This window comes from Canis lupus, chromosome 18 (assembly GCF_003254725.2).
Source record: "Canis lupus dingo isolate Sandy chromosome 18, ASM325472v2, whole genome shotgun sequence".
NCBI lineage: Eukaryota > Metazoa > Chordata > Mammalia > Carnivora > Canidae > Canis > Canis lupus.
Window position 1 is genome coordinate 897,929 of NC_064260.1, and position 13,391 is coordinate 911,319.

A 13,391-nucleotide genomic window follows, 5' to 3' on the forward strand; every position below is an offset into this window, starting at 1 on the left:
AGGTTTAATATAGAATAACTTACTATCATTTAAAGCAAAAAAAGGCTCTAGAAATTTTATCAATTCTCACACCACCCATAATGTAAGCTTAATCAATATAATCATTTTTTTTAAATAAGACCTCAATTTATTCTTTTTTTTTTGAGACCTGATTTATTCTTTTTTTTTAAATTTTTTTTTCATTTATTTATGATAGTCACACAGAGAGAGAGAGAGAGGCAGAGACATAGGCAGAGGGAGAAGCAGGCTCCATGCACCGGGAGCCTGAGGTGGGATTCGATCCCGGGTCTCCAGGATCGCGCCCTGGGCTGAAGGCAGGCGCTAAACCGCTGCGCCACCCAGGGATCCCAATATAATCATTAACTAAATCCTTATAAACTGATATAGAGCATAACTCAGTGTTTTGATTTCACATATTCTGGTTTTATTGTTATAATGGTCTTAGCTCCACAGATTATTTCCTAGTTTTTTTTTTTTTTTTTTCACACTGGGTAAAACCCTTGGTATCTCCTAATCATCAAAAACATAAATAACGTACCTAACTAAAAACTATATCATAGACTTATTTTTTTGTTTGCTTTTGCTTTTTATCTTAGAACAACTTCAAACTTACAGAAAAGTTAAACAAAGTTGTTTTTGTTTTTTTTAATTGAACAATTTGAAAGTCATTTGTGGACATGATGCTCTTCCCAATATCTGACTATGCACATTTCATAAGCAAGGACATTACCAAACACAGCCAACGTAAAAGCCAACACCAGGGCAGGGACACTGGTATAATGCTGTCATCTGATTGTCAGATCCACCCAGGTTCTGTCATGTTTTCGATGTCTTTTTATTTATTTATTTATTTTTAAAGATTTATTTATTTATTTATTTATTTATTTATTTATTTATTTATGATAGACGTAGAAAGAGAGAGAGAGAAAGGCAGAGACACAGGAGGAGGGAGAAGCAGGCTCCATGCCGGGAGCCCGACTTGGGACTCGATCCCAGGACTCTAGGATCACGCCCTGGGCCAAAGGCAGGGGCTAAACTGCTGAGCAACCCAGGGATCCCTTCAATGTCTTTTTAGGGAAAGATTCCAGTCGATAATTGCATTTAGCTGTCATCATTTTCATTGTCTTCAATCTCAACTAATTTCTCAATCTTTCTTTGGCTGTTTAACACTTTGATGCTTTTGAAAAGTAAAGGCCAGTTATTCTGTGTGATATTCCCCAATTTGCGTTTCCCTAAATGGTACCTCGCATTTATTGACATTCATGTCATGCATCTTGGGCAGGAATGTTTCAGAAGTGCTCCTGTGTTCTTGTTAGTCTATCCAGTAGAACATGGTCATGATCTATCCAGTTACTGGTAATCCTTTGATTAAGGCGTGGCTTGCCAGGCTTCTATGCTGAAAGGTACTCATCTTCCCTCCATAATTAATAAGTTCATTGTGTAGACTTGAGATCATGTGAAAGTTTCTTTCAGTTCATTCATCTATTACACTAGATGGGTTTACGAGCCAAAATGTAGTCAATGGGTTGTAATCTATTACTATCAATATTTATTGCAATGTTTAGTAGTCCCAGTTAGCCAGCAGCACCCCCTTATGTTGGCTTCCTCATCCACTGGTGTGTCTTCCTAGTTCTCTGGGTTCTCCTTTGATCTCTGGGCAAACAAATTGATCAAGCTCTTTTTGTATCTTCCTTGTCCAACGCTGGGTTCTACCATTTGTCCAGTGAGGTCTTATTTCTCTTAATGAAAACTTACATTAATAACTAAGAGCTAATATTAGATATGGTAATTTTTATTGGGTTGTCATTATTTCTAAGTTGTATCATCAGACAGAGTGAGGAAATGTATGTGTGTGTGTTGTCAGAGAAAAAAAAATATTCTGATACTTGCTCATATGGAAGAAGACTTTATTCAGCACTATCACAGCAGGTGCCAAGACCATCACAACAGGGAGAGAGATGAGTTCAGCCCAGATCCAAATACAATGGAGCCTGCTGAAAATTTATAATCAAAGAAGTGAGAAGGGCAGTCAGTGGATGGACACTTACTGGGAGGGAACATTGCTGATGGGGGGGGGATTCCTGCTAAACTGACTTAGCAGGATTCTTGCTAACGCTGGACTTGGCAGACCAAAGACAGGGCCCAAGGACAAAGCATAGTTGCAAAAAAGGCTTAGAAGAAATTGTCTAAAATTTGGTCAAGGCGAGAGCCTTAGGGTGTGTCTGTGTATGTTTATTCATATGAGTAGAAAATCATTAGTTCACAGTGATATCTCAAGTTCTAATCCAATATCACAACAGATTTATTTACTGTTCTCACTTTCTGTAGTGACTCCTTTCTCTGAAAGGGATCGCTTATTTCATCAATCCCTCTGTATGTCATAACCCGTCATCATGGCCGTACCATCCCCCTGCCCTGATCTGCCTGAGTGATGGCGATACCTTCTCCACTCACTGGGGCTCAGATCCCCTGTATCAGACACTATCTTTATTCTACATTGTGTTTAACATCCTGCAACAAGTTGCCCCCATCTCGATTCTCTCATTACCCTAATTGGCTCTGACACCTTGCAATAGGCTATTACTACTGCTGCCAATGCCCACATCATGTAGACAAACTTTATATCACTTCTTAGGTGATGACTAATTTTATGTGTCAACTAGGTTAGAGCATGGTGCCAAGTCTTTGTCAAACATCAGTCTGGATGTTGCTGAAAAGATATTTTTAAAGATACAATTACCATGTAGATCACTGGACTTTGAGTAAATCAGATTACCCTTCAAAATATGGGTGGACCTCATCCAATCAGTTGATGGTCTTAAGGAAAATGAAAATGACTAAGGTTCCTGAGAAATTAAAAAAAAAAAATTCCTGTGGAAAACTCTTACTTATCATAAGGCTTATGACATCTTTTCAGGTGGTTGCCCCCACTTCCCTCCCTAACACTCACCTAAAGGGTGGAATTGTTTCTCTTGACAATAGCCTTCCCAAGTATAGGCTGACATCATTAACATGAACAACTGCTTGACAGAGGGTGTGAAGTAACTGAGATAGGATTTCTCATGGCTCTTTTGCCCCAAAATAGAAGAGTTAATGGAAACCACCTGTTTATGAAAGGTCTTCAGAAAAAAAAAAAAAAAGATATACTCTGCAGGATAATTGATTGACTTTTTAATTTCTTGGTAAATATATTTAATTAATAAAATATACAATTTTATTTTTATAAAGACTTGTTTTATGTTCAGTCACTTGTCATATTTAGAAAGCCTGTAGCTGTATTACAAGATTCAACTAACTCTAAGTTTTGTCACATTTTCATCCATGCAGACAAGTGTATGGAATAACCCCTTCTCTTAGAGGGTAGTACTGAACATGCTATGAGCCACAATTATGATAAAATTTACCTATAAATATTAATTTAAACGTTCTACTAATAATCTTATCTTCCAAGAAGGACAGCTATTACCATCCTTCCTGTGAATACGGCATAAATAATTTAGCTATAAAATTGCCAATGATACTACATAACAGGTAATAAGCAAGAAAACCCCTTGGACTCAATAATTCATCAAGGAAATCCCCCTGCTGTGGTTCAGCTAACTACATTTTTTCTATTTTGACCTAATGCTTGTGTTGCTCTAATAATCTCAACATTTTAAAATATTATTTGAAAAATAATTAAAATTACTCAGCCTGTGCTCCTCCTGGTTTCTGGCATTTATGTCAAGGTTATATCAACCCACAGCGAGTGCATTCGAGAGAAGGGAAGTGGTCTGCCATCTAAAAATGTTTGAATACCTTGAGTGCCTTTGTGGCTACACTCCCTGGTGGTATCTTAATTGACCAAATATTCACTCATTGATGTGCTTACTGAACTGTAGCTCTTCCAGAAGGTGTGAGGAACTCCAGTTTCCATTGTTTTATGTGTGGATTACTCCCTTGTCTGGCAGTCACTGAATTAGAATATGCAACATGTCCTTTTCAAATGCAACCATGAAACGAGTCTGTACAGAAGCTCAAGAAAAGAATCTTATATGCTATAGTGGTGATTGACAATTCAGTTACTTTAGGTTGTTTATCAGAAGAAAAATTTAGGGGTGCCTGGGGGGCTCAGTCGCTGAAGCTTCTGCCTCCGTCTCAGGTCAGGATCTCAGGGTCCTGGGATCGAGCCCCATGTTGGGCTCCCTGCTCAGTGGAAAGTCTGCTTCTCCCTCTCCCTCCCCCTCTGCCATTTCCCCTGCTTGTGCTTGTTCTCTCTGTCAAATAAATAAATAAAATATTTTTTTTAAAAAAAAGAAGAAAAATTTAGCATTTGTGTGATGGCTAAAAATGCCTGTTGAATGTGGGTGAATATTTTAGGATAACTAAAGAAGTTTTGAAGTAAAAGCCAACAACGTGCCAGCTCTTTGTCTGATATTGGGCAAAGCAAACCTTGGGATCTCCTCTCCTGACTTGACGTGATAGGTTGTCTGGAATTGTTCCACAAATATTAGTAGTGATGCTTTCCTCTTTGCTCCCCATCATTGCTGTTGGCAAATCTATCATGAATAAGGCTCTAAAGAAAATGGCACAGCCTATGTCAATCCACATACTTGGTGTTTCTTTGTACAAAAGAACTGAAGCAATTCTGATACACTCAATGGAATCTTGTACAAATAACATATGGAAACAAGAGGGTTACATGGATGACATGTAATTGGATTCATCTGGATTACATTTAGACCTGAAGACCTCATGATTCGTGCATCTTTTGTGTGTGTTCCCATTTTGTTATACCAGCATGAGAGAGGGAGGCAAGAGGAGAAATTCTAAATGGGAAGACTCTCCATTTACCCAGAGCTTGCCTAGAGAATCACAAAGCCAAATGCTCTTTTCCACAAAAAAACAAACAAACAAACCCATATCTCACCAGGTGCCTCTGTCTTGAGTAACCCCAAAGAGTTGTAGTTGTGATAACAGCTCCATCTGTTAATCTTCTGAGAGCTATGCCCCAATAAATAGGAAACCAGATGCTAGGAACTAAGCAACTAATGGATAATTGCACTGTACTGATTTACACACTTGCTTGACTTTCCGGACTTGTATTTTCTCACCACTGAGTTAGCATACACGCCAAGGGGACCTCTCGCTCCTTCTAGGACTTGGACGCCTTCTTGAATAATTTGGTGATTTCTGTGGTTCTCTTCAGTGGTATGTAAATAAACAGAGCTCTGTGCCTCATGTAGGAAGCTGAGATGCTTGTGATTCCATTTCTTTAGATCCTTTCTTCTTCCCTTTGGTGGAACTATACATCTGTCTGTGGCTGAACATCCACCATGCAGATGGGATCCATCCCCTATTCAATGTCAGGTGAAAAAGATGGGAAGATTCTGAGCCCAGTAAATGACATGGTAATGCTAACTGCTTGCACTGGAAGGCTCGCTCCTAAACTGCTATAATTTAAAGCTTCTCTATTACGGGTCCTAAACTGTTAATTGTAACTAATCAGTGTATTGTAGAGATGTAAAAAAAAAAAAATCCCCATTTTTTTCCACATTGATGAAAAATGTAAGTCCTCAAAATTTAAATCCAGGCAGGAAAACAGAAATGCATTCTTCAAACATTGTAATGAAATTACAAAGAAGTATAGAAATGAAAGAGAAACTACTCACATTATTAAAAAAGCTTAAGTATAAAGAAATAAAAACTATACTGATGATTAATTTCTAAGAACAATAAAAAAACCAAAGGACTATGAAAATCCTGAGATAAAAATGACTCTCAGTTTATAATTTATAGTTGTCATTGAAGAATAAAAGCCAAATGAATATATTTTGAAGCACAAAGTAATTGATGGAATTTACAGCAGAATCTTACATCAGGAAGAAGAAAAATGATCCCAGAAAGAAGTCTTGTCAAGTAAGTAGAAATTCTGAGTGCCTGGATTGGTTAAAATAGTTAAATAAAATCAACCATCAAAATTCTAGGTGATAATCATAATTCCTAATTTGAGAAGGTAAAATTTAAAACTGATGTATGGGATAACAATAGTACATAAAGCAAGATAACCACCAAAAAAAAAAAAAAAAGACAAGGAGGGGATAAATTCAAAACTAGTGGAAGAAAAATAAATAAGACTAAGTAAAAAATGAATGAATATAAAAAAGAATTAATATAAAATCAGAAAGTAACATAAAGAGAAATATAGTAAAACTTAGAAAAGCAGCATGAAATAAAGCAGCAAAAATAAATTGCAATATATCTATAAATATGAATGAATGCACTGCTCTAGGAAAAGGACAAACATTGAAAGGACAGATTATGACAGAGATGAAAGGCCAAGTCAGCTGTAGGATGCTTTCGGTTATACACCTGCGACAGGTTACTGACAGTATTTACCAACAAATGCTGAAGAAGCATTGGCAGATGTACAATCTCATGGAAAAATCACATCGCACATTTTAACTGGGGTGCATGGGTGAATGGGACCAAGATGACCGTGATTCTAAGAATCATAGCGAGACTGAAGACAGAAATACCATGAGGGGACACCAAGAACAAAGAGACAATCTTAAGAGAGATGGGAACAAAAGCACATTTTAGCTGTGAGAAAAGGCAAAGTATATATGTCTTAACAGCAGAAAAGGAGCCAGCCTTAAGACAGCAGGAGAGAATTTCATTGAGTCAGAGGGATGCACAACAGTGGAAACAAGAAGTATATCTTGGCTACGCCGTTCTCTAAGAAATGTAGACAGAGATTGAAACCAACAGACCACTCTAATGGCATTTATAAGAAAGGTAAAGATTGCTTGAGATCTTTGATAGAAAATAAAGTGGTTGCTAGAAGTAAGTACAGAGGAAAAGAAAAAACCCTTGACCACATAAAATAATAATATCTAATGTTAGGAGAATGTAATAGAACATCTTGTTCAGCCAACAAGACAAAAAATAAAGAAGAAAAAATAAAAGGAAGACTCCCTCGGGCAAAATCCAGGACAACTGGAACATGAAAGTACAGGTTGAAAGGACACATTCCAGCCCTGAATAAATTAGCAGTCCATGTGTTCACACCCCGATACAAGCAGAGAAACAAAGACAAAGTTTGAGAGGGACAGGGTATCACGTAGTTTCAGAGTGACCCAGCACAGCCAGCATTAATTGTTAAGGAGAAAACAGGGAATTTGAGTGAAGTGCTGGGGGTCATCGAGAGGACATGACAGCCAGTTGACCTGTGGCCTGTGACCTGGTGATCTAGGGTCCTCACTCCCTCCTCGTCATTGGAATGTGCACCCCGCTTGTCCTTCTCCTCCCAGAGGCTGCCCCAAGGACATGGCCCTGATACAGCGACATGGTGCTGAGACCATCTGTAGGGTGTGTGTGACTGAACCCTGTGAAGGCCTCTGTAGAAACCTTAAGATTTAGGGAAGGAGTGGAGATCACCTTGTGGTGCCCAAGACAAGCTCCAGATGCAAATTTCCTTGCTCCTTACACCTGCTGCCTGCCCCTCCCGAGTGGCCACCTCTGTCTTCTCTCTCTTCCTGCCCTGTGCTCCCAGTGGCTGGTGTCAGATCTCACTCCAGAAGCTCCCAGGTGGCTGTCTGCGAGCAGGGACACCCTGAAAACTGCAGTCACTTCAGTGCACTTGTTTGAGCACACTGTGGAGGAGAGAAACCCTGGGGAGCGAGGACAGGGAAGGGGAGGGTGTTGTGCATTGCGGTGCCCAACACTGGAAAAGACACAGTGCTCTGCGCCTCCCCCAACCTCCACCTCTAATATGGGTGAAAGCAACAGCACAGCCAGCAGGGCAGCCCTAGTTCCAGAAATACTCATGATGACAGACAGCATTCCCTCTGGGCTTATTGGTACAGCTGCCAAGTTCCAGGAAATGCCAGGAGGTCAACCACGTGTGGTTGGTATGGCAATGAGGTATGAGGGCCATGAGGTGGCATGAAGGCATTCCTCTGATGGGGCAAGTGGCAGAAAAAGTGAGTCATATCACCACCCACCTGCCCTCTGGCAGCACCTGCATGGCACTTGGGGGTTTAGAGCATTCACTGCCTTATAGACTGTGTCATTCTATCCTGCAACCAGGGTTGACCCATGGACTCCCAGGGCATGCCTGGCCCCGGAAATGCATGGAGGAGATACAACGAATTCTCAGGGGGCAGGGATTGAATAGATCCCTGTGGCTGAAGGCCCTGAGGGGGCCACATTCACAGCAGTGACGGGAGCCAGGGTTCTCCAGTTCCTCCCCAGCACCTGGTATGTGATGCTGACACCCACGCTGAGCACAGTCATGGGACAAGACATTTATGATGTTGGGCAATTCATTGTTGTTCCTAGGGGGACCGATAAATCCTGGGAATGGGTACAGGTTGTGGGAAGGACCCAAGAAACGGGAAGCTCAGAAAGCCAAAAAAAAAAAAAAAAAAAGAAAGAAAAAGAAAAACTCTCCCAATCAGCTCTAAAGAGCTGGTTAAAATAACCCAGAAGTAAATGTAGTTTGATCTCATTGCTGCAGGGACCCCACCTGAGCATCTAGATGGATAACTCAACTCCTTGTTGGTCAGCTGTGGGAAGCCTGGAACCCTGAACAAGAGTCCAGACCTGCCCTGCCCCATCTGCCCCTACCATCCTGGATGCACCACCTGTTCTGGCAGAGGCCTCACGGATACCATCCCATTTGGGGTGGGGACCAAAATTGGTGAGGATTGGAGGTGACTGGTGGCCTCCTGTTGAGCTCAGTCTTCACTGGTCCTCCAGGAATGAACAGAAGGTGGTGTTCTGGTGGTTGTTGGAGCTGGATGTCCTCTAATCCGTGGTGCCCCTCAGAAGTTTTCTGGTCCCATCTGTGCCATTGGTGACAATGGGGGGCAAACAGTTATAGTCAGGAAGATCCTTTGACACTGAATCTTGGGTATTCTTCCCCTGAAAACATGCTGTTCTTACGACTCCAGTACCAGAGAACATATTGGGCTTGAATATTCTATAAAGTCAAACTCTGCAAATCTCTGTCAATGAAGTCAACGAACGACAACAAAGCCTGTCCTTCCTGAACTACTGAGGTGTCTCTAATGAGAAAAGCTGTCCTCAGAATAGGATGGCCTTGGACATTATGACTGCCTTCAAGGAGGGACCTGTGTCTTTATCCAAAGAGAGTGTTGTGTGTTCATACCTGATGAGTCTGTTAATGCATCCTCTTTATTAAATTACACGAGGACTCAAGTGATGGCCTTGAAGTATCTGACCCCCAGCCTCGGGGACTTAATAAATCAGTGGTTCACATTATGGTGCTCTTGGTAGAAAAAGTTGTCACCGATTTTAGGAATCATTACCTTAATCTGGCTTTTCTCCTGCATGTATCTGCATTATTTCTGTGGCATCTGCCTCTGGTGCAACCAGACAACCACTGAGATGGCCACTTCCATCTGAGTGACACCCCTTCCTAAAAAGTCAGGGCATGTTGCAAAAGGGGAGCGTATAACATTATAAAAGCAGGTCATGAAGGGTGGAGTGCTAAGAGAGGGTGTGGAGAGGACATGACCCTGCTTAATGCTAGAGGTGGACTCCAGCAATCTCTGTCCTTGGAAAGTGCATCCAACTTGCATTTCCTGTTTCCAGAAGCTGTCCCCAAAACGCAGCCTTGAGCTAGTGATGTGGTACTGGGGCCACCTGGATGGTACATGTAACTAAACCCAGGTAAGGCTTCCTTAGAAATTTTTAAGATTTGGGGGGTGGGGAAGAGATATCTTCATCTTGCAGCTGCTCAAGACAAGCCTTCTGTGTAAGCCTTCTTGCTGGTTAGACTTTCCATCTGCCAATCTGGAGTGGCCTACCTCTTTATTCAGTCTCTCCCTGCCCTCCATGTACAGAGTCTGATTTCAGGTCTTACTTGGGAAGCTCCCATGGAGATTTCGAATCAAAGAGAAGTCTTGACAGCCCCTCATTGAATAATCAGCAATAATGGAATGAGCAGATGCAAATGTCCATCAACACAACAATGGCTAAAGTAGATGGAAATCTACACAACAATGAAAGTAAATTAACTACAAATATCGCTAATATTGCTGGAGAATTTTTAAAAAATACGTTGAATAAGAAACAAGTCACTGAAGAGTATACATAGACTGATTAGTTGGATTCCATTTTGGATGGAACTAGAAGGTATATTGCTAAGTGAAATAAGTCAGTCCGAGAAAGATAAATAGCATATGATTTCACTCATATGTGGAATTTAAGAAACAAAACAAATGAACACAGGGAAAGGGAAGAAAAAATAAAATAATATGAAAATTGAGAGGAAGACAAATCACAAGAGGCTCTTAACTCTAGGAAACAAACAGGGTTGCTGGAGGGGAGGTTGGTGGGGGATGGAGTAACTAGGTGATGGGCATTAAGCCATGATGTGATGAGCACTGGGTATTGTACACAACTGATGAATTGCTACATCCTATTTTGGAAACTAATAAAAAAATAAATAAATAAGAACTAAAAAACTTGAAAGAAGAAAGCCTAACCAAATGTATGAGCTTGGGTTTCTAATGTTCAAACTCATAATGAACAGCAACATGTATTGATGCAGATATTTGGCACAGAGATGGTCTTTGGGAGAAAAAGAGGAAATTCTGAATAAACATGAACATATGGAGGATTTCAAATGCAGTAGTAATAGTTCATCATTTTAGCTGGGAGGTGGGTTCCATCATGCTGATTACATAATTAATTAAACCCATTTACATGTCTGAAACATACCAGAATATGTTTTTGAAAGATAACTTTGGCTGTTGAATGGATTATTGATAATAAGATTGGAAGGAGGAATGGGGCGCCTGGGTGGCTCAGTCAGTTAAGTGTCAGGCTCTTGCTTTCCACTCAGGTCACGATCTCAGAGTCGTGAGATGGAGCCCCGCTCTGGGCTCTGAGCTCAGCAGGATGTTGGCTTGGGATTCTCTCTCTCTCTCTCTCCCTCTCTGCCCCTTCCCTCACTCACATGGGTGCTCTGTCTCTCTCAAATAAATAAACAAACCTTTAAAAAGAAGAAGAATGGAAGGAGGAAGAGCAGCTGGAAAGGTAGCGCTACAATCCTGCCAAGAGATGATGTTGGCTTGAACTAAGGTCTTGGCAATGGACATGGAGGAAAATACATGGTGAAAGTGTGTATTTGGAAGGTAGAGTCAATTGGCTTTGCAGAGGAAATTATATGAATACTAATTAAAAGGGAGATGTGCTAGATGACTCCACGTTTTTAGCTTTGACAACTGGAAGATATTATCCTGTTGGAATTAATTCATTATGAAGAGATTGACAAGCCAGAGAGAAGTGATGGAAGAAATGAAGTTCTCAGGAAAGGTACAAGGGATGGAATCTAGAGCATGGGTTGAAGAATCAGCCTTGGATAGGAATGGACAATATTTCCAGAATATGACAAGAGGAAAGAGGAAGGAGGAAGTCCTCATTTAAGAGCTTCCATTTTTTCAATGAAACATAAAGTGAACCCATCATCTGATAAAAGGGAGCAATGTGAGGTCTGAAGAAAGAAGAGAAGATATTTACAATTTTTTTATTGTTTTTACCCATTCCAAATGATTGTTGGATCCATCTGAGTCCTTGTGATCAATTGTAACTTAAACTTTTTCCCGTAAGAAATTTTCAAGGAGAGTGGTTCTCAAAGCGCAGTTGAAGGACACCTGGGGGCAGTGAGACTTTTTCAGTGGGATCAAAATTATTTTTTTTGGTAACACTAAGAAGTCATTGGAATTTTCCAATTTTTCAATTTTCCACCCTTGTTCTCTCATGAATTCGCAGACGAGTGTTCCGGAAGCTTAATGGGGTATGACAATATCATTGCTCAGATGAATAGAGGGATTGTGTCTTCTAGTGTTTTAATTTTTAATATAATAAATCTTGACAGATGTAACATATTAATCAGATCTCTTTAGGGTCATCAATAATTTTAAGAGTAGAAAGGGGTCAAGGCACGTGGGTGGCTCAGTCGATTGAGTCTCTGACTTTGGCTCAAGTCGTGATTTCAGGGTTCGGGGGTCAAGTCCCGTGTGAGGCTCCCTGCTCAGTGGGAAGTCTGTCTTCTCCGTCTGCCTCTGCCCCTCCCCTGCTTGTGCAGCCTCTCTCTTCCCCAAATAACTAATAAAATCTTTGAAAAACATCAATAACAAAAAAGAATAGAAAGGGGTCTTGAGGCCAAAATTTTGAGTAATACTATTTTAGGCAGACTACCTTATCCTTAACATTTTGGAAAAGTTTATTTCTTTAATAAAAGTGTTTCTCTCAGGTAACAAGTTTTTATATGAGACATATACTGTTCAAAGCCTTATTTGAAGCCTAGTTAAGACATGCTTTTAAGTAAGACTGCTTGCATAGGCCTCCCCCAATGTTTATTTTGCAGGCTTCAATATTAATTTTTGCAAGAGGTCTATTGCCTTTTTGTGGAATCATTTTCATGGGGATTCTCTACTTTTGTACTTTAGTGTGTTTGCATGTGAATACCCGAGTGCCACCTTGACCAGGATGATTTATCTGAGCACCAGCTTTTTTTTTAAAAAAAAAAATACTTTATTTATTTATTTATTTATGAGAGAGAGAGAAAGAGAGAGAGGCAGAGACACAGGCAGAGGGAGAAGCAGGCTCCATGCAGGGAGCCTGATGTGGGATTCGATCCCAGGACCCCGGGATCACTACCTGAGCAGAAGGCAGATGCTCAACCTCTCAGCCACCCGGGTGTCCCTAGAGCACCAGTTTTTTAGATGACTAAACCAGTGTCACTCTTTCCTCACCTCCTACAACTCAATCCAATGTGATACGATTTACCCAGAGATAGCATCAGACCCCACAGGTTAATGGCTCCGCCGACTACCCGGTGCCCACTTCAGATGCCTGGGTGGTCGCCTGTGCTTCTGACCAACAGGCTATGGACTGGAGGTTCCCATGACCTCCTCCTGTGGCTTGACTAACGTGCTAGAACTGCTCATGGAACTCCGGGGAGCACAGTATGCTGCCGATTACCCTGTAGATCACCAGTCTATTGTGAAAGGCTATATGGAAGCCTTTTACAGAGATGCAGATGGAAGATGGAAGAGATGCACAGGCCCCAGGAAAAGGGCACAGAGCTCTTATGCTTTCTCCAGAGCACCGCTCTCCCCAAAGCTCCACGTGTTCACCAACTCAAAAATCTTTTGAACTTTTATGGAGACCTCATGAAATCGCCATGAATGATTCAATCATTGGCCACTGGCAGTTGAATTCCACCTCCATTCTCTCACACCTCCCTGAGGTCAGGGGTGGGACTGGATGTTCCAAGCCTCTAGTCATGTCTCCACTGGTGATCAGTTCCCCTCTGCGGGTGAGGTTCAACTGTCTCCTCAGTAACATAACAAAAGATGCTTGCATTGCTCTCA